The sequence below is a fragment of the Bombyx mori genome, chromosome 13, assembly GCF_030269925.1.
Source record: "Bombyx mori chromosome 13, ASM3026992v2".
Lineage (NCBI taxonomy): Eukaryota > Metazoa > Arthropoda > Insecta > Lepidoptera > Bombycidae > Bombyx > Bombyx mori.
In genome coordinates this window covers 14,449,592-14,470,032 of record NC_085119.1, presented here as the reverse complement: position 1 = coordinate 14,470,032, position 20,441 = coordinate 14,449,592, and the positions used below count along the sequence as shown (strand labels likewise).

The 20,441-nt window shown below is 40.7% G+C and overlaps 1 protein-coding gene across 8 annotated transcripts in view; it reads right to left on the bottom strand.

The window, feature by feature from the left end:
- LOC101738258 (hemicentin-1) overlaps window positions 1–20,441 on the bottom strand; it is a 304,965-nt gene that overhangs the window by 163,112 nt on the left and 121,412 nt on the right. Inside the window, exon 1 of one of the 8 annotated variants that reach the window (XM_038015174.2) lies at window positions 5,959–6,247. The exons of the other annotated variants lie outside the window; for them this stretch is intronic. The gene's annotated coding sequence lies outside the window, so the exon portion shown is untranslated. Of the gene's footprint in view, window positions 1–5,958; window positions 6,248–20,441 lie in introns of those variants that run through there. 8 annotated transcript variants of the gene reach the window in all.

Sequence of the window (20,441 nt, the reverse complement as noted above, 5' to 3'; positions counted from 1 at the left end):
CAATTCGGATCACTGGTTCGCAAAACTATTTTTATATAAAATATAAAAGTGAAATAACAGTCACTCGTCACGAGATCTTCAAAACTATGCGCCCGACAGACTTTAAATTGGGCATAGATACTCCTTTTACATTATATTTATACGCTCAAGTTTTTTTTATATGGATTACAATCAAATGCGTTTACTTTAAGTGGAAGGTTTATTCTAAAATTTTAACGAACGAATTTGATAATTAATTTTGAATTAAATTGAAAAACATGGAAACATACTCGCAGTTAATCTAACGACATTTTTAAATAAAATCGGAAAATTCCCCTAAACTCGATCTAGTATAATTTTCCTGATGCCGTTGTTTCCTTTGTGACAATAAAAATAATGAATTATGGTTATTCCGCATTGCAGAATACTGTTTATCAATGACGTAGTTATATCGTTGGCTTCAGACACTTTTTATTTTCTTACAATGATATTTTTTTTTTTTAATTTCTCTTAAAATAAATAAATAAGGGTGCGTGTACTTATGTACGCGCGTAAGAAGTTATACTTTATTTTTATTGAATTTATTTCTTTTTTTTTAAATATTAAATAATTAATAATAAATATTTAACGTTAATAATTTAACAATATTTAGTATGAATTATATTAAATAATAATTTTGTCATTTTTATTACTAAAAAATGAATGCTAATAACACTTTTTTTTACGAGTGTACATGCGCGAAAGTTCACCTGCGGCTATATTCAGACTCGCCAAGTTACGTCGGTCGTATTGTAATGAGCGATTTAGTGGGCAACTTCATTTCTGTTAATTTTGTGTCACGGTGCGTAAAATTTCACTCTCATCAATTTTTCATAACGCGCCTAAAGAAGTATAACTTCAAAAATTAGTCGAAAGGTGGAAATCCCAAGATAAACAGAGCAATAGGATACACGAATGCGTCTAAAGTCGATTTTAAGAAAACAAAATTCAACCTTGTGTTTCAAAATCTTGGTTTTGTTTTTCAAACGATATTTTGGATATTATTGTCAGTACCGTATTGCTGTAAAGGCTTATGTCGTAACGATGAACTGCTGCAACAATTCCCAAGGTTAATGACATAGGCTCGTTTATTCTAGATTCCAACTAAAACATTTCAAATTCAAATTGGTTCTAGTGTGCTACAAATATCCATGCCTCTAGATTGCGACTCTAAGTAGCACACAAGCAAAGGAGAATCTAATACAATAGTACTCGGTAATCACGACGTATTTTTTCAAGATTATTCCAGAATGCTCTGTTTAAAATCTAGTATGAAAATGCTGTAGCTTTTTTAAAAAAAAAATACGCCTATCTGTTTTTTTCTTTTCTTTCAGATATATAATTGAAAATAAATATGAAGAAGATTTATAACTTTAAATTCATAATTAAGCCGTTACTGCAGCCCATAGATACCACACGAAAACAAACCATAATCACTATGAATTAAAGTCCTCTTACCGCTATTCAAACCTCACAGACGCCGGCAAAATATTTCATAATAATTAATGAGGTCAATTCAATTTTGGGTATTGAACAGAATCAGAATACATTGCATCGCTAAAATCATTTGTCACACTCACGAAGACATGGCTTAATTTGAATAAACACTAGAGTTATCCTACACCTGATATTACTCTAGAGCTAAATCAACAAGCCCGCTCACTTAGATTAACAGATTAATGACCAGGACTTGTTTAACTTGTCAGCACATACAAGTGCATTCTAAATACAAATTAATTTGGATTTTTGATCGCAATGTTGACTAACGACCACTATTGCTGACATTACGGACAGTTACCACAAGTTTCAGTTTATATCTATAATTTAGGATTTGGTGTGTATAATAATTCTGGCACATATAGGTGTATAATAATTCTAGCACAGTAGGCAGTGGCTTGGCTCTGCCCCTGGCATTGCTGAAGTCCATGGGCGACGGTAACCACTCACCATCAGGTGAGCCGTATGCTCGTCTGCCTACAAAGGCAATAAAAAAAAACATGCTAGGATATAACATAAAATCCAAGCTGAAGGCCATTGAGGAGGAAAGCTTTTTTACATGTGTGATGGGTACCGAAGATTGACATAGATATTTATATACGTTTAAATACATATATACAAATATAGACAATAAACACACAAACAAAGAGCAAACGAAAATATTCACACGAATGTTTGCCCAATGTGGGAATCGAACCCACGGTGCTCGGCGCGACGCTCAGGGGTACAAACTATTGTATCATTGAGTCAATTATAGTATAATATTGTTAAACATTACATTACATAGTATAAGTATTTAACATAGTATATTTGAATGAGGAATTGTTTTTGATTCCCAGAGTACAAGGAACCCAAGTACGCGCCTAGATATCCGTGTGCGATGATGATACCTCGGATTAATTAATTACTTAATTCAAATATAATACTGAACTTTATCACGTAGAACTTAAGCATCAAAGTTTATTTGTATATTGAATTGCTATAGTCCATCTGGTAATTACTATTTCAAGAGGCGGTTGTAGATATAGATAATCATCTGCGCCACCGACAATAATCATTGTCAGATCTGAAGATCTAATGAAAGTTATTTGCTTCAAATTAAATTTTGAGCAGTCGATTTTAAGCATTAGTTGTACTTGAGGTGGTGATAGAAGAGAACGCATGTCGTATGCATATCTTTAAAATATTTCGTAGTCAGTTGAGCATACGGCCCGCCTAATGGTGAGTGGCTACCGTCGCCCATGGACATCAGCAATGCCAGGGGCAGAGCCAACCTACTGTCTACCGTTAACGTGGGATATTTATTTAGCAAAGAACAAACTGAGTTTTTCGCTGATTCCTCTTAACCATTTGAGAGTTATACAGTCATGAATATTTGAAGTCAGCTGTTAAGCTTTTTATTAATGCTACTGAACGCTTGTAAAAGTTCTAATCCAACATAGCTTTTACGTATGGCCCGAACGTTTACTGCGGACTGAATGTGAAGAGTGCGTAAGTGCCACTTTAATAATGTACCTAGATCACGCAACCTAGCATTTATACAAATTGTCCGGGCCGGTCGTATTCACGGTATAAAAACATAATATGTTTCATGTAACAGTTTTATTCGCGTTTACTAAATATTTACTGCATTCATTTTACGATAAACGGTAGTGAAAAAATCACTCTTCATGAGGATCGGAAGGTCGCTTACGTCACAGCAGACTTATGTATATTGTACGGAGCGACCGAACAATAACTTTTTCCATCAGATTTTTACTTAAAGCATATAATTTAGATTAGTATACGTACACCAAATACCGGGTATGCAAAAAAACTCATGTATCAGTATAGTACATATTATTATAACTAACTTTCATACTTTTCAAGTCACGAAATTAAATTTTGTATCAACCTTCGTGATCATACGTCTGGAACTTCACAGATTTTTTTCTTTGATTGACTTTTGATAAAAAAACGAATGAATACGCATCATTTATATAATAGAAAAGCTCATGTGTGACATATTTACAAAATAAATGAATAATTTATTAAAAGCGTAAAGAAAATGTGAATTCATTCTTTAGCGTAAGCCGATTTTGACTCAAGTTGATGCTGTCTACGCATAAATAACCAGTGTTGGTTTTCAGCAAGACACGGAGCCACGACAAAAGGCACTGTTCAGTGTACGTAATCGACTCTATGCTTACAGATACTCAGGATCCGGCTCGAAGGACCAATTAGAAAAGAAAAAAAGTTCGTTCACACGCTCTTTAAACATATTAATAATTCTAAAACTCTGTTCATTATCGTAACGCTTTAATAAAAAGAAAACTATCAACGTTAAAAAACGATAAAATTTTACCAGAGCACACAGATATCACAACGTGAATTCCCAAAGAAACCCGAGACATCAAGTTAAAATCTATTGTATTTCATAACAGCTGTCGCACCCTTCCAACCGGAAAGCATGATTGCTTCGCGCCAGAAATAGACACTATAGTAATGAAACTGAATACTAAAAAACAAAATGAAAACAATAAATGCGAAATTATGCCGTAAAAGTAGTTTTAAAAGTACCACTCGCGGAAACCGAAGATATAGATAAATATAGTGTGGTATAGAGATAGTATAGTCTGCCACAGTTGAAATGTGTCCAGTAATATTTCAAAATAGAGTAGATAAGAGTAACAACGATAAATTGTTGGATCAGCAACATGATATATTTAACCGACTTAAAAAAAGGAAGGTTCCTTTTTATGTTTAATCACAGACTTCTCTTCATTATTTGTGGACCGCTTTTTCAAAAATACTGCCCTTCTATTTGGAACGCATGGCTGCTTTACGGCATTCTTCTAGTTCTTAATCGGGCGTGTTCCCAATATGCCTACCCCATCACCTAATCGCAGGGTAAAGACCCTTAAGACGGCATTCCCACTTAACAGAAAAATCAATCAATTATTAAAATGTCTTACGAAACTTGAATTACAAAAGCGTGAATAAATTATTAAGTAGCTGGAACTAAGTTTATTTGAGTTTGTCAGAACGACATTACAGTCCCTTATGGGCTTTCAAATGTCAGGATTACAAACAAATTTGTGTAAAAGCTTCCTGAGTACATTGTTTATGTAGATAATTTATCGGTTTCCGTGCCTGTTTTAATCTTGACAAGTTTTTATTGAATTAAGTGCTTAGAATTAGAATTTCTGAAATAATAATATAATATAAACCATCGAAATATACATGTAATGTAATATTTAAGGTTCATTTATCCAAAAAAAATTAGGTTTTAATTCCGTTCTATAAAAAAAACACGGCAGTTAGTACAAAATTCAAATCTCGACGAATACCTTAATCGACCACGAAAACTGTAAACTTGGGAAATAATACATAATATATGAAAACATGAGATTAAATCATACAAGTACATAGTTTTAGTTGTTGATCCCATAAACGTTAAAACAGAAACCACCACCCATCTTGATAGTTGAGTTCGAATTCAGACTATATAACGACCTTCCCACCATTGAGGCTTTTTTACTGGTGGTAGGACTTCTTGTAAATTCGCACGGGTAGGTACCACCACCCTGCCTATTTTTGCTGTGAAGCAATAATGCGTTTCGGTTTGAAGGGCAGCCGTTGTAACTATACTTGAGATCTTAGAACTTATATCTCAAGGTGGGTGGCGCATTTACATTGTAGATATCTATGGGCTCCAGTAACCACTTAACACCAGGTGGGCTGTGAGCTCGTCCACCCATCTAAGCAATAAAAATAAAAGGCTAGAAAGCATAACAGCTTTAGACTGCAGCAGAAATAGTATAGAGAACCCATCCATGTGGGCATATCATATCTACTATGAGTAAAATATTCATGTTACAGTTCTACGTGTGATTTATAATAAACATTCCAGTTAACTTTTTATATCGTTTCAAGTTTTACGCTAGTGTAATAAACATATATAATTTGGATTTATATTTAATTTTGTCATTCAAACTGAAGGATTGATTCCATTTTTTTATTAAATCGAAAAAATCAGAAATTTATTTTTATTAATACTCTTTTTAATATATAATCATAGTTTAATAATAAATAACAAATAACAAACCGAATTTATTATCGTTGAATTGTACTTCGTTGTCGATAATATTAACTGCAATTTTACACCAGCTTTTCACTAGAAAAATCATTAATAAAACAAAATATAATTCAAAACGACAACTTAATACTGACAGAAACTTAGTTCAATACGACTCTATATACTCTTGGCTCGTTAATCAAGAAAATGTCTGGTTTAAAATCCAATATTGATAAAAATAGCTTTCTCGATAAATTATCGTTTGAAAATATCGATAAATGCCTTTTTAAAGCTCACAATGAAACTCAAACATAAATAACAGAAAACGAACAGAAACCGAAGGACTAAGTAGAAGATACGCTTCTGAAAAAAGATTATCAACTCACCGTAAATCCACGTGAACATGCCTCGTTATTCCACAACATCGTACACTAGCACAAGCAAAAAAAAAAAAAACACAAACTATCAATTTAGAAAACCGGTTCAAGACACAAAAACGTGTAAACAGTCGGAAACATTCATGAAAACATTCGCGAACTCTCAGCTCTCTTAGTTGATACCCGAAAGTTTTCAAAGTCCCCTAGTTACATACTTCCTGATTTTATATAGGACGTAGTTGTGCTTCCGGAGCTAGGCTTAACAACGTGTGCGTCGAACGAACGCAGCTCTCTCACTACGTAAAGGCGTAACTGGAAGGCTCGTTCTGCGCTTGCGTGAAACAAAGTGACTCTTTACCCTGACGAACTTATTCACCAGTTAATTAATATATCAACTTTTCCCGTCCCCCCCATATTAACTGTCGCCCCTAATAAAATATTTGGCTTAGTCTTACCCTCCGCCGAGTCTTTTGACCCTGAACGCCAAATTCGCACTGACGTTACTCGCTAACCAATTAAGATGTTAATAAATTAGTTTAAAGTGCCCGCTGTCTTGACTAGACACTTCTGTCCGCTAATTACTATTTTAGCTAACAGCTTTACTAATTATATTGTAAATTAAATTAAATTTTGCTTCTCAGAGTTGTTGATGATCAATTTGTTTCGTTGACAGCACTGGTTTCACTTAAAATAACGCGCGGTTTGGTGTTCAATGTTTTTTCACGAACACTAACTTTTATTTATTTATTTATTGCTTAGATAGGTGGACGAGCTCACAGCCCACCTGGTGTTAAGTGATTACTGGAGCTCATAGACATCTACGACGTATCTGCGCCACCCACCTTTAGATATAAGTTCTAAGGTCTCAGTATAGTTACAACGGCTGCCCCACCCTTCCTACCGAAACGCATTACTGCTTCATGGCAGAAATAGATGGGGTGGTGGTACCTACCCGTGCGGACACACAAGAGGTCCTACCACCAGTAAGAAACACAAAACAAAACACAAAAGACAGAAAACACAAAAAACACAAAAGAGAATTCTTATTTGAAGCCGATGTATTTGGAACGATCATTTAAGAAATCATTCTCTAAAACGGCTTCTGTATCTGTTTCAATTCAACACACAGACAAATAAATATAACTTATTTTATAGATTACAGAAGCGTAGAAGTGTGCAAAAAATTATACAGACACTATGAAACATTATAAGAAAAATACACAATACCTAATGGTATTGTAACATAGGTAGACCTCAGATAAACAATAATAATGAAAGAAATATTTGATGGTGATCATGTATATATAGTCTATAATATTCAAACTTTTGTTTTCAATATAACCTCTAGTAAATAGGCAGTGCTTTGTCAGTGCTCTCGGCTCTATCAGGACCACCACAATATCTGGTTTACCCTTTAAGATTTGAATTTGTGTAGGGTAAATAGTAAGCGTGCACGGGTGGGTACCAACATTTTGTGTAATAATAACCACTAATACCATATAACATCTTCAACAATTTTTTTTACCGTTGGAAATATGAGCTATTGAAAACCCGTAATCTAATTTTCGTTCTCTTAGTTTGATTGTGTTCTAGGAGATTTTCGTTACGCTATTTATGAGCTTTGCCAACCAATCAGCAACATATCGACTACGATTTGGCCTTTATATTCTAAACCTGATAAAGTCATTAAAAAAACAACGCAAAATTTTGAGAAACGCCAACCTAGATTTACATAGTAAATAACAATTAGTGAGTAAGTCTAGACAAATTTATTGGTTCTCACCACCCCTAGCCAAACAACATCGTAATAAATGTAGAACAGTTAATTTAAGACTAGCCGTTTCTGAAATAAAATTTTATGTGTCACAATAAAAAGAAATTAGCAAGCCTCAGTGGCTCAGTGCTCGTTCAAACACGAGGAAATAAACACAATAATAATAACAAATCTGTAACGGCCGGCAATATAAACTTCTGAATAAATATAAAGTTCTGAAATAAGAAAGAGAATGAATGACACAAGTTATAGTTGAAAGAACAATGTTTCGATAGCCGCTTAATCTGAATCGTGTTGTGTATTCGTTTGGTTTGTACCAAAATCAAATTGTAACAAGAATTTATAAAGCATCTGTTTTCCACGATTTTTAATAACTTGACTTGCATGGAACCATATGAAGTTTTAGCGCAATATTTCAATTCTATATCCATTCCCTTCCAATTTTGAAATCACCATGAAGCCTGGTAACAGTAGTCAGTCAATGTTTCTTAGCATCTACTATTTACAATGTACATTTTTATTATTGCACAGACTGGCGAATGAGCTCAATACCAGTGGGTATAGTATAGACTATAGATATATCCCATAGACATCACAACGCAAATGCCGATATACAGTTTGTGATTCAAGGCTGCCTCAATACTTTATTATTTTTGTTAAACATTGGCATTCTGTTATTTGGATCATTCTATTATAATTTGAATTTGATTTAAAAACGCTTTTTAGCTTTATCCGTTCTAAACCCTATTGATAACGCTATTGATAAGCCAACGTTGCCGAAATCCACGGACACCGCAAGCTGAACGCTAGCGCCCTACTTAAAGCACTAAGCCAAAGTCAAGTTGAAATATAAGATAAGGAAATCAATAGATAATGTATCGTAATCTGATGATAATACCTTCTGACCCACTTAATTATTTGACGGACGGTTAATATAAAAATGCTTTTCCATTAACAATTTTACAAGCTTTACTTGTATTTTAGAAACTTGATGAATCTAAAAACAAGTATGACGGCGCGCCAGTGATGGCTGGGCGGCGGTTTCCTTCATCATCGGTATTCGGTGGAACTCAGGTTAGTGCAATAATTGCAATAAAAGTTAATAAAACCTTTTGAATAATAAATATTGAAACTCTCAACAAATAATTTTCACAATGACAGGGTAAACCGACAGTTTCGTTTCAACTGACTGACTGACCGACTGACAGACTGACAGACTGACAGACTGACAGACTGACAGACTGACAGACTGACAGACTGACAGACTGACAGACTGACAGACTGACAGACTGACAGACTGACAGACTGACAGACTGACAGACTGACAGACTGACAGACTGACAGACTGACAGACTGACTGACTGAGACGGACTGAGACGGACTGAATGTCTGACACGGAATGAGACGACTCTGTCCACGTACCGCCATTTTAGACTCTGGCGTTACGGCGTCTACCTTACATGTTTGTGATTAAATATCAAAACAACATTTTAGCATTTAAAATAACAATCAAAACAATGTCTTAATATTACTAAAGTCGTTATCCACGACAAGTACATAATAGATAACAAGAAGGATAAGTGTAGGTACTCGAGAAACCGAAAAGTAAATGAAAAATATTATACGCTTTCATTTTCCCTTCCACCTACATTCAGGTCATTGGACTTGGCCCTATATAAAGATATCGGTAAGAAAATCCTAAGAGATCTAAGGGGAATGAGTCAAGAAGCCGAAACGGCAAATTCGTCTGTCGCAAAAACGATTAAAGTTGGAGCAAACATGGCTCTAATCTCGTAGTAAAAGTTTCAAGATGTTGCTTTAGATTTGACACTGAGCTCGTACCACATCATAAATACAAAATCAAAGTACTATTTTCAAATAATTTCACGGCTTAACGCGATAGAGCGTATTGTAAGCAGGCAAGAATAAGTTTTTTTTTCTTAGATGGTTGGACTAGCTCACAGCCTGGTGTGGAGTGGTTACTGGAACACATAGACATTTACAACGCAAATGTGCCACCCACCTTGAGATATAAGTTCTAAGGTCTCAGTATAGTTACAACGGCTGCCCCACCCTTCAAGCCGAAACGAATTACTGCTTCACGGCAAAAATAGGCGAGGTGGTGGTACCTACCCGTGCGGACTCATATGAGGTCCTACTACCAGTAATTACTACCAAACTTACTATTTCTGCGGTGAAAGAGTTATGCTCTCCAGCTTAAGGGTCGGTCACTGATAACATAATAAGCACTTGACTTAAAATATTCCAAATCGATGGCATCATTCAGATTGTTATGTCTTTAGGCTTTTATAACAAGGGAATGTAAGTAATTTAGCTATTTAGAGCAATAAAAATAATGTAGAAGAATAAGGATGCGAGTTTTAGAAAAGAATTCTTCTCCACGATGTTTGGACACTATATCACGTGTTTCTTCAGCGACATTTATTTAAAAGAAGCTCCAGCGGTATGTTAATACGTTCTTGGTATTGTTACTACAATTTAGAGTAACACATCTACACAAAATACCTAATCTTGAATAAAACAACTGTTCCAATTTAACTGAATATTCGAGATAAATTATTATTGAATCAATATTAAATGTTAATTTTATTACAGGTACAAATACGACACGGGACCAGGGTTTTAATTCAATTAACGTTGTTTCACTTAGAATGTATAATAAATGGGTATTGTGCGCGATACTAGTTTAGATATTCGCCTCGAATTCAACGTATAAGTGATGTAGTAACTTAATTAAAATTTATCAAAAAATTTATTAGTTTGTCTGTTTTTAAGGTAATTAAGGTTTTAAATTTTCATATTATATTTCACTTAATTTGGATGTTTAATAAAGAAGGTTGATTAGTGACATTTTTTCATTCAAATAATCGAATTTCCAAATTAGGGTGTTTCAGAAGTTTTTCGTTTTTGAATTGACTACTCGATACTGTCATATGATCTGGACTTTTTTGGCTACAGAAATGCAAAACCAGTATGGTTACAGCACCTTTTTCCAGCAAGATGGAGCCATTTCTCATGTTACAAATGACTCATTAGTTGCTCTTCAAGATTTATTCCCTGGAAAAGTGATAATCGCCGAGGAGACATCAACTGGCCACCGAGGAGCCCTGAGTCAACGCCTGCTGATTTTTTCCTATGGGGTTACTTAAAAAGTAAAGTTTACAATCCATTGCCACCCAACCTGAATGTTTTGGAGCAAAGAATCACGGAAGCAATCAACTCTTATTTCAAGAGCGATGTTCCAGCGAGTAATTGAAAATGTTAGCTCCAGGTTAAATGTGTGTGAACAAGTGAATGGTGCGCATTTGCAAATGGTTGTTTTTCATAAATAAGCTTCAAGAACTGCTCTTTATTTTCACAATAAATAAAATGAGTTTTAATAAATATTGTTGTTTTTTTTTTACCATTTAAAAAAAAAAAAAAAAAAACCTAAAACATTCTGAGACACCCATTATATATTAAAACTTCACAGAGCTTCAATTAAGTTACATCTAGACTAAACACAGTTAGACAGAATTAAAAGCATTGATATTTCGCGTAATTGATATAGCCAAATTAAGCAGACATAATAACTTAGGCTCAGAGCTTTTTTATGGACGATTCGTTGAACTATCTATCACGGAAAAGTATGTACGTGAAATTGCAATAATATTTTGAAGTTCATCTTTTTTTTAACGTTTGTAACCCCGCTTAGCAACTCCGGTTGAGGTATATATTCATACATATGCATACATATCGACGCTTGAAAGGCAAACGTGACTAAGCGACAATGACTGCTTTATATATAAATGATAGGGAAATAACCATATTCGATGCGCAAATATATATATATTTCTAGGTCTATTAAAATCATTTCAATCCTACAGCTAGATTCGTTAAAATATTTTTGTTTTCAGGTATTTCAACTTTAAATTAGTCTACTGTAAAGTTCACGCATTGTCGCTTAGTCACGTTTGCCCTTCAAGCCTCGATATGTATGTGTGTTTACCTCACCCATTACTACGAATCTTAAATTTGAAAAAATCACGCTGTTTTACATGCTCTAATATATTCAGAATTAAAATTATTATTAACATTAACATTAAATAACAAAGCTAATACTGAGTTGGGCACATCCCGTGGGATGCCTATGGGCTTTTGACTGAACAGACCCGCATGGATAATAAATTTTGAATAAATTAATTTATGTTAAGTGGCTTATGTCTCTTTTGTGCGAAATGATGCGACCCGCTTCGCTTACGATAACATTTATCAATATCTGCTTGTGTTTATTTAAATAGCATTGTAAAAAGGCAAATAGTGTCGTCGATATTATAATGAAGCCCTCTTTTTACACGCTTTATATTAGCTTCACTTGTATGTATTTTTGTATGTTTGTAACTGACTCCTTTAGACGCGATTTTGACCCACTTTAAACGGCCAGATTTCATTCAAACTTTGTAGATTTGTCGAGGATCGAGGACAATACACTAATTTGATAAGATTATTCCATTATTCAATTTGCAAAATAAGATTTTTGCCAATTTATATAATTTTTATCTATAATCGATAAGGCAGGAATTGATGTTAAAGTACTTAACATGTAGTTTTAAAAATACGCTTTTATAGAAAATTTAACTAAAAAATGAAAAATAAATAATAGTTTAAAAAAACTAAAAAACACGCTTTATATAATTTTTAAACTAAAAAATAGAAATTAAATTTTAATAAATTTACATTGAAAATAGTGTAAAAAAATAAATATTTTATTTTAAAAAAGCGTGGGGTGCTTTATAATATATTATTGAATTATTAAAGCGTGTTTTTTAGTTTTTTTTAAATATTATTTATTTGTGTCTAACGTGTTTTATGTAGAATCACATCATCTCTACTATGGTTGTAGAGATCACCGTAAGTTTTTTTTTTATGTTTTTAACTGTACTCAACAAGAATCAGTGATCGAGTCTTTTTTTTTATTGCCCTTGTAGGCAGACGAGCATACGGCCCACCTGACGGTGAGTGGTTACCGTTGCCCATGGACTTCAGCAATGCCAGGGGCAGAGCCAAGCCGCCGCCTACCGCTTAATACTCTCCACAAGCCTCGTTTGAAGAAGGACATGTCATAGCGCTCGGGAAACACCGTGGAGGGGAGCTCATTCCATAGCCGGATGGTACGTGGCAAAAAAGATCTCTGGAAACGCACTGTGAATGACCGCAGTGGCTCCAGGTAGTACGGATGAACTCTACTCCGGTGGCGGGCGGTGCGATGGTAAAAACGAGATGCCGGTATCGTCTCGAACAATTCCTCAGAGCACTCCCCGTGGAACATACGCTACAAAATACAGAGGGAACCGAAGTCCCTCCGCAGACCCAGAGGTCTAAATGTAATTTCGCAGAAAGATAGTTTATAACCTGCGTTCAATACACAAAATGGAAAATAACATTACCGGGTCAGTGCTGGATATATCTGCTATAATAAATACTAGTGTATTTGCTGTTGATTAATTTTACATTCCAACGGATCTACAAATCAAACTACCACTCTTAATGGACCAGAGGGTGACACAAGCCACTTTTTATCGAAAAAACGCAATGATCATTAGATCATATTAACATATTAAATGCGAAACATATCTAGTATGTTACTAAAGAAGAAATTATATTTTGTTTGTCTAGTTATTAGGTACTCTTTAATTATTATTTATTTATACCGCGAATATCTCGAGTTTCGTCACGAAGCTATTACCGATTCAGTCGAAGTCCCGACTTAAGTACCTCACAGAAAGTCTTCGCCACTTGATCCCGAGTTAAAGTTTCATTTGGTCTATGACTTTGAGCTTTACGTGACTCAAACGAAACGTGTATCGATAGTATTTTTGTAAGCTAACGAAGTAATGACAGTAAATGGGGTTCGTGGTCAAAGCTATATCGTGTGTGAAACTTATTTAGAAGGCAGCAAGTTCGAAGCTGAGTGCGCACTGACATGTCTTCAGATATTTAAAACAATTTTTTTTATTGCTTAGATGGGTGGACGAGCTCACAGCCCACCCGGTGTTAAATGGTTACTGGAGCCCATAGGCATCTACAATGTAAATGCGCCACCCACCTCGAGATATAAGGTCTTAAGTCTCAAGTATAGTTACAACGGCTGCCCTACCCTTCAAACCGAAACGCATTACTGCTTCACGGCAGAAATAAGCAGAGTGGTTGTACCTACCCGCACGGACTCACAAGAGGTCCCACCACCAGTAATTACGCAAAGTATAAAGCTAACTAAAAAGAAACTACTTACTTAATATTAAATCCCAATTCCTTTTACATATTTGTATCGACCTGCGATCTCTTTTAATAATAATGTCATTATTCTACTCGTAATTGTATTTACACTGCTTGCCATTGCGGTCATACCAAATATATGTTTTCAGAGATCAGTTGTACCAGATCCTGTCAAGTTTTGATATGAAATTAGAAATTCGTCAAGTATATTTTCGATTCAAAAATTCGCTGCTGTCAATGAGAAGATAACTGTATCTTCATATATGTATGTATATATGCAGCATAATTCGTATCGTTCAATGTACAGTGCAGTGGGGTCTATTTCGAAAATACTATTTAATATTCTGTTTTTTATATCTAGAATATAGAGGAAGAGGTAGACCTAAGAAGAAATGGATGAATTGCGTGAAAGACGATATGGGTAGGAGGGGAGTGAGCGAAGAAATGGTATATGATAGAAGAGTATGGAAGGAGAAAAGATGTTGCGCCGACCCCAGGTGACTGGGAGAAGGGCAGGATAATGATGAATGATTATTATCTAGAATCTTGTATGTCTATTTATTACCGAAAATGTTTACTTGCAAATTATGTAGACTACAGCCGTAGCGTTTAAAAAAAACCAAAATTCTATGAACTTATTTATTAAAGAATTATAATTATAACAATTAATTAAACTAAGATGCTATTGAGTGGACTTGGACGATGTCAGTACCGAAGTGGCGCCAGCGGGCCCCGGCCCGGGCGGCATAGCGACGCTGCAGTGTCAGCACTTGACGCCAGTCGCGTATTTTTCCATGAACATGGAATGAGGTTGCTGCGTCGACGATTTGTAGTCACGTACGCCACTGGTTGCTAATTGCGAAATCGCGAATTAGCAAAATGCACGTAACTAGGGTACGTAACACCTCCCCCCTTAGCTCGGCAACTATTTGATAATCTTGAGGGCAAATGTTGCCGGAATTCGGTCCTTCTTCTGGGGTTCTTCTGGACTCTCGTACGGGTGAAATTTTGAGGTTTCTTCGCGTGGCTTCTTTTCCAGGTTTATGTTGCAAGACTTGTGCCGATGAACAGCGATTACAACAGCTAGGATAATCGCGCCGCAGAGTGCTCCGTAAAAAGGTATTGTCGTATGAAAGAGTGCTTGGTTCGTGACGTCACTTTGTTCTAGGTCCACAGGATGTTGTTGGATTATATCATCTTGGATTTGGTGTATTTTCTCCAGGTTCAAGGAGGTGAGCTTGATATGAGGTCTAATAGGTCCTGTGATTTTTGCATCCTTCGGGATTTCAGTTATTTTCAGAGGCTGTCCGTTGATCTGATCATTATTGTTTGCTAGTGTCAGTCGTCCGGTTCGCAGCTTACAATTTTGCGGAATGGTAACGAGATAACTTCCTTGAAGCGTACTGTACTCCAGGCGTTGACAATGAAGTTCGATCTTCGTGGTCTCGGGGAAAATAAGGACGTAATGCTTATCGTCTAGTTGTTCCATGGCTTCTATTCCGGACGGCCACCGCTCAGGTTTCGGCCACCACGTGTGATTTTTAGACTTCTTACTCTCGTTGAAACGTGGTGGCTCGAGTATTGCCGCAGTGGCTGTCGCGGAACGGGTGCTGGGATTGGTTCGAGGAAAATAACGAAGGCTTCAAGTATGGCGTTCACACGGTCCTCGTGGCTTGACCGGCGCAGGGCGTAGGAGCGAGTCTTTTCTTTTTCGGTTGGCGCTCTCCTCTTCTTTCGGAGAGGTCTTGACTCGTCGGCTCGCTGTCTCGAACTGAATTTGCAGCGAGGTAGGCCCCTTATTTATGGTCGCCCACGCGCACTCGGCCAGCGCTATTATGAGTCCGAGCACGGTGGGCGTCTATTGTTCTCTCGGCCGCCTCGCTCGCCTATTGTTTGCCTAGTCGCTCTATTAGTCGCCCGTATAGTGACTCGCTCCTGCGTTCCCACGCCAAATTAAAGACCACGAGGACCAATCTTTATTTACAAACAAATATTTACAAATTACTTATTTCTGTTCTCTATTTATGTTAACCTATTTTTAACATATTATCTATTTACGGACATTTATAACTATTTATTCTCTATTTTAACTATTTTCTAACACAACTATTTATTACGGACATTTTCTATAACTATTTTTAACACTATCTATGTCCGTCGCGAACAATATCTATTCTAATCTTATATTTATTCATGTCCGTCGCGAACATCCTCCCGCCGTGCAGCGTCGTTCACGTCGCTGCATCCTCCCTGGTGAGCGGCGGTCATCGTGGGCAACACGATAATCTTCTTTGCCGGGCGTCGCAGGATACCGCCGGCGGTGCGCACGTCGACCACTCGAGTGATGCCGTCGGCCCCCGGGTAAACCTCCTGGATGATCCCTCGTGGCCAGGTGTTCCGTGGGAGCGTTCCGTCTGCTATTATCACGACGTCGCCTATCTTCAGGGCGGGCCCGCGGCTGTGGGGCTCCCGCCGGTTCTGCAGGTCGGGCAGGTACTCCCGGAGCCAGCGACTCCAGAACACATCTGCCAGACGTTGAGCTGCGCGCCAGTGTGCGCGCCCTATGAGGTCGGCGTCGTCAAATTTGCCCGGCACGGGGACTCGCGCCGGGCCTCCCAGCAGGAAGTGGTTCGGTGTTAGAGGGTCGGGATCGTCGGCGCTCACCGATACATGGGTGAGAGGTCGGCTGTTCACTGTGAACTCTGCCTCCGCTAGCAGAGTGTGAAATATTTCGGGCGTCGGGTGCCTCGGCTGCTCCGTGGCCGAGAGCGCGGTCTTTACTGCCCGTACCATTCTTTCCCAGGCGCCGCCCATGAAAGGCGCGCCCGGTGGGATGAAGCGCCACTGGATAAGTCTTAAGCTCGCTTCGTGCTCGGTCGCCTTGTCCAAAGCTTGGCGCAGCTCCTTGTCGGCACCCCGTAAATTGGTGCCGTTGTCGCTCCATATCTCCGTCGGGGCTCCCCGGCGCGCGATCATGCGCCGGAGGGCCATCACCGCTGAGTCCGTGCTGAGGCTCGCTGCCGGTTCTAAATGCACCGCACGCGTAGTGAGACATGTGAAGATGGCCACGTAGTGCTTCTGGGTGCTTCTGCCGGTGGTAACTTGATAGGGCCCGAAGTAATCGAGGCCCACGTATGTGAATGGTCGCCGATGGTGTGCCAGTCTGCTCGGTGGGTGATCGCCCGTGGCTGGACGCGGTGGTGTGTCCTTGCGGATACGACACGGAAGACAGTTGTGGATCACGCTCCGTGTCACTGGGCGTAGGCGTAAGACCCAGTACGACTGTCGGCACTCGGCGATCGTAGCTTCGGTTCCGGCGTGGTGCATCTTTCTATGGATGAAGTCTATCATCAGTCTCGTTTCGCGTCGGGATCCGTCTAGCACGAGAGGCGAGGTGATGACGTCAGCTCCCTCAATGTTGCCGATGCGTCCGTTTATTTTCAGTATCCCGTCCGCGTAAGTTACGGACAAGTTTCGCAGTCGGCTCGCTGGGGATATTTGTTTCCCTCGCTGGAGCGTCAAAATTTCTTCCTCGAAGGCTGCCCGCTGGCTCTGTTGCCAAATGAGCGTCTCGGCGCGTCGAAGCGTGTCGGCGTCTAAAGTCTTCCATTGAATGACTGCTTGCTCTGGCGTCCGCGGTGTGTTCAGCGGGGTCTTCGAAGTCGTCTTCTTTCTATTCTTCTCCCACGTCGGGTCCGAACGCGGGTTCCGTCTGGTCCTCTTGTAATGAGTGCGCTCGCGACTTCTGCGGCATAGGTCGACGAATTGCAGTATTCGCCCCGTTGCACGCAGGTACTTCTCCCACTTGGAGAAGCGTCTTGGGTCCGGGATCGCTTCGCCGAGGCTCTCTCTGCTCACGGCGAGCGTTGCGCACTTCTCTTCACCCGTCTCTTCTGCCCTTCTTGCAGTCCGTTGTACGGGCCAATCATCCGGATGCCGTCTTAGGTATTCCGGGCCTATGAACCAGCGGTGGTTTCTTTCAAAGCCGACGGGTATCTCCCTTGTGGCGTCGTCGGCGACGTTTTCCTTTGTGGGGACCCAGCGCCATTCCTCCACAGTGCTGTTCTCCTCTATGGTGGCGCTGTCGGTCCAGAACACTCGTGTCTGGCTTTCTATTGTGTTCTTCCGTGACGGCCGCGGCCATGCGGCTGCTCATCACGGCGGCTTGTAGCTCGAGACGCAGTATCGATGTTAGCTTCACGGTTGCGACTCGGTCTTTGGCTAGGCAGGTCCTCATCTCCCCGTCGGGCGTCTCCACGCGCCAGTACAATGCGGCGTCGTGGGCGTACTTGTTGGTGTCCACTTACGTGTGGAGCTTGAGGTTGGCGGCGTCCGGGTACTGCAGTCCGTTCTTCACTTCGATGGTGGTTGCAGGTGCGCTTGTCGCGCCGAAGACGATGGACCTCATCCGGTATTCTATAGGTTCTCGTGAAGGGTCCTCCCTCCACAAGTACCGGAGCGCGTCGCGGTCCTCGCTTCGGGCGCCTATCTGTATAAACATCTCCGTGATGTCCGCGGAGACGGCGACGGCGTGCTGCCTGAAGCGCATCATCGCTCCGGGCAGCGACTGCAGCAGGTCCGGGTCGGTGAGCAGGATGTCGTTTGGGCTTCTTCCCTCTATTTTTCGCATCGGCGTCGTGCACGACGCGAATCTTCTCCTGCTTCTTGGGATGTGTTACGTCGAAGTGTGGCAAGTACCGGGTTCGATCCTTTGTACCCGTCGACGGAGTCACTTCGGCGTATCCTTTCGCTACCAGTGCGTCCATTTGTCGCTTGTAGCGCTCTTTCAAATTTGGATCCTTCTCCAGTTTATTTTCTACGGACGTCAGGCGATTCAGTGCGGCTTCAAAATTGTTGGGCATCTTCAGGCTCTCCTCACGCCACAGCAGTGCGGTCTCGTAGCGGCCGTCGGGTTGCTGTTGAGTGGTCTCTCGCAGGATCTTCAGCGCGTGCTCGTCTGGGTCGTTCTTCGGTGTCTTGGCGGCGACGGTGAGTCCCTCGATCGCGAAGTAGTGCCTGAGGGCTTCGTCCATGTTCGTGTCGACCGTCGTCGCGTGTCCCACGAAGTTGACGCGCTGTCTCTTGCCTTCCGGGCGTGCTCCGTGCACAACCCACCCGAGCGGAGTACGAGACGCCACTGGTTGATCGCGTCGTCCCGTCCGCATCTCCTCCGTCACCAGCAGGTGCCAGTTGTCTTGGCCGATCAGGATCTTCGGCGAGGCGTAGCTCGTTTTGAAGTGATGCCGGAGGTCGGTGAGGTGATGGCACGACGCGAGGACTTCGATGTTCAGTCGCTGTGGTGTTAATTTTAAGCCGTTGACTGTCCGTAGGTTCAGGTCTTGCGGTTCCCCCGTGCGTCCGCATAGCTTCAGCGGGACGCGTCGTGAGCGTGTTGCGTCTATCTTGTTGTCTCCGATGGCAGTGATGAAGAGGGGTTCGATCGGTCCTTTGGCGCCGACTCGTCTCGCGAAGTCTTCGTCAATCAGCGAGATCGTCGACCCGTCGTCCAGCAGGGCCCATGTATCTGCTTCTCCCGCCGGTCCGATAACAGTAATTGGCGCCATCTTTAGGTAGGCTGTCGCACTTCTTGCGGCCCACGTCGAGGTGACCGCCTCTTCTTTTTCTTTCGGCTTCTGCCATGCTAGCTTCTTATGCAACAGCTCGTGGTGCGTGCGTTCACAGCTGTCGACGCCGCACTTCTTCTTTTTGCATACGTGTCCCCGGGACCGGAACCGTAGGCACCGGAAACACAAATTCTCGCGCTTCGCCGTATCCCAGCGCTCGCTGACGGCTGCTCTCTTGAATTCGGGACAATCTTGTGGGATGTGCCCCGGTTTCTGACATGCTGCGCATTTCCTCTCTTCCTTCGCTTGCGTGGTGTGCGTCCTCTGAGGCGTGTTCACCATCTTCCGCCAACCGCTGGTGTTCTCCACTCTCGTCTCTGGCTCCGGCTGTGCGTATGGGCTGCACAGGTCCGCCTCGCGCTGTAAGAAGCGCGACAGCTTGACGAGGTCCGGTTCTCCCGCCGGTTGAGTCGCTGAGAATTCGAACCAGCGGTGGCGTAGAGTGGACGGCAGCTTCTCCGATGTGATGTTGGTGAGCTCCGGGTTGTACATATAATGTACGCGGTCGAGGGCCCTCAGAGCGGCGACGACGTTGTTCACCTTGTTCGCGAATACGCAGATGTCCCTCGGTGTGTCCGTGCAGCGTGGCAGCGCGCGCAGTCGTTCCAGCTCCGTTGCGGCGATTGCTTCTGGACGTCCGAAGCGCGATTCTAGAGTCCGCATGATCTCGGCGGGCTCGGTGTAATGCAGCAACAAGTTTTCGACCGCTTCTCTTGCTCTTCCTCTCAACGTACGCCGAAGTCTCGCAGTATTCTCTGCGGCGCTGAAGCTGTCCGCTGATTCGGCGTAGGCGACCTTGAAGGAGAGCCATTCTTGGT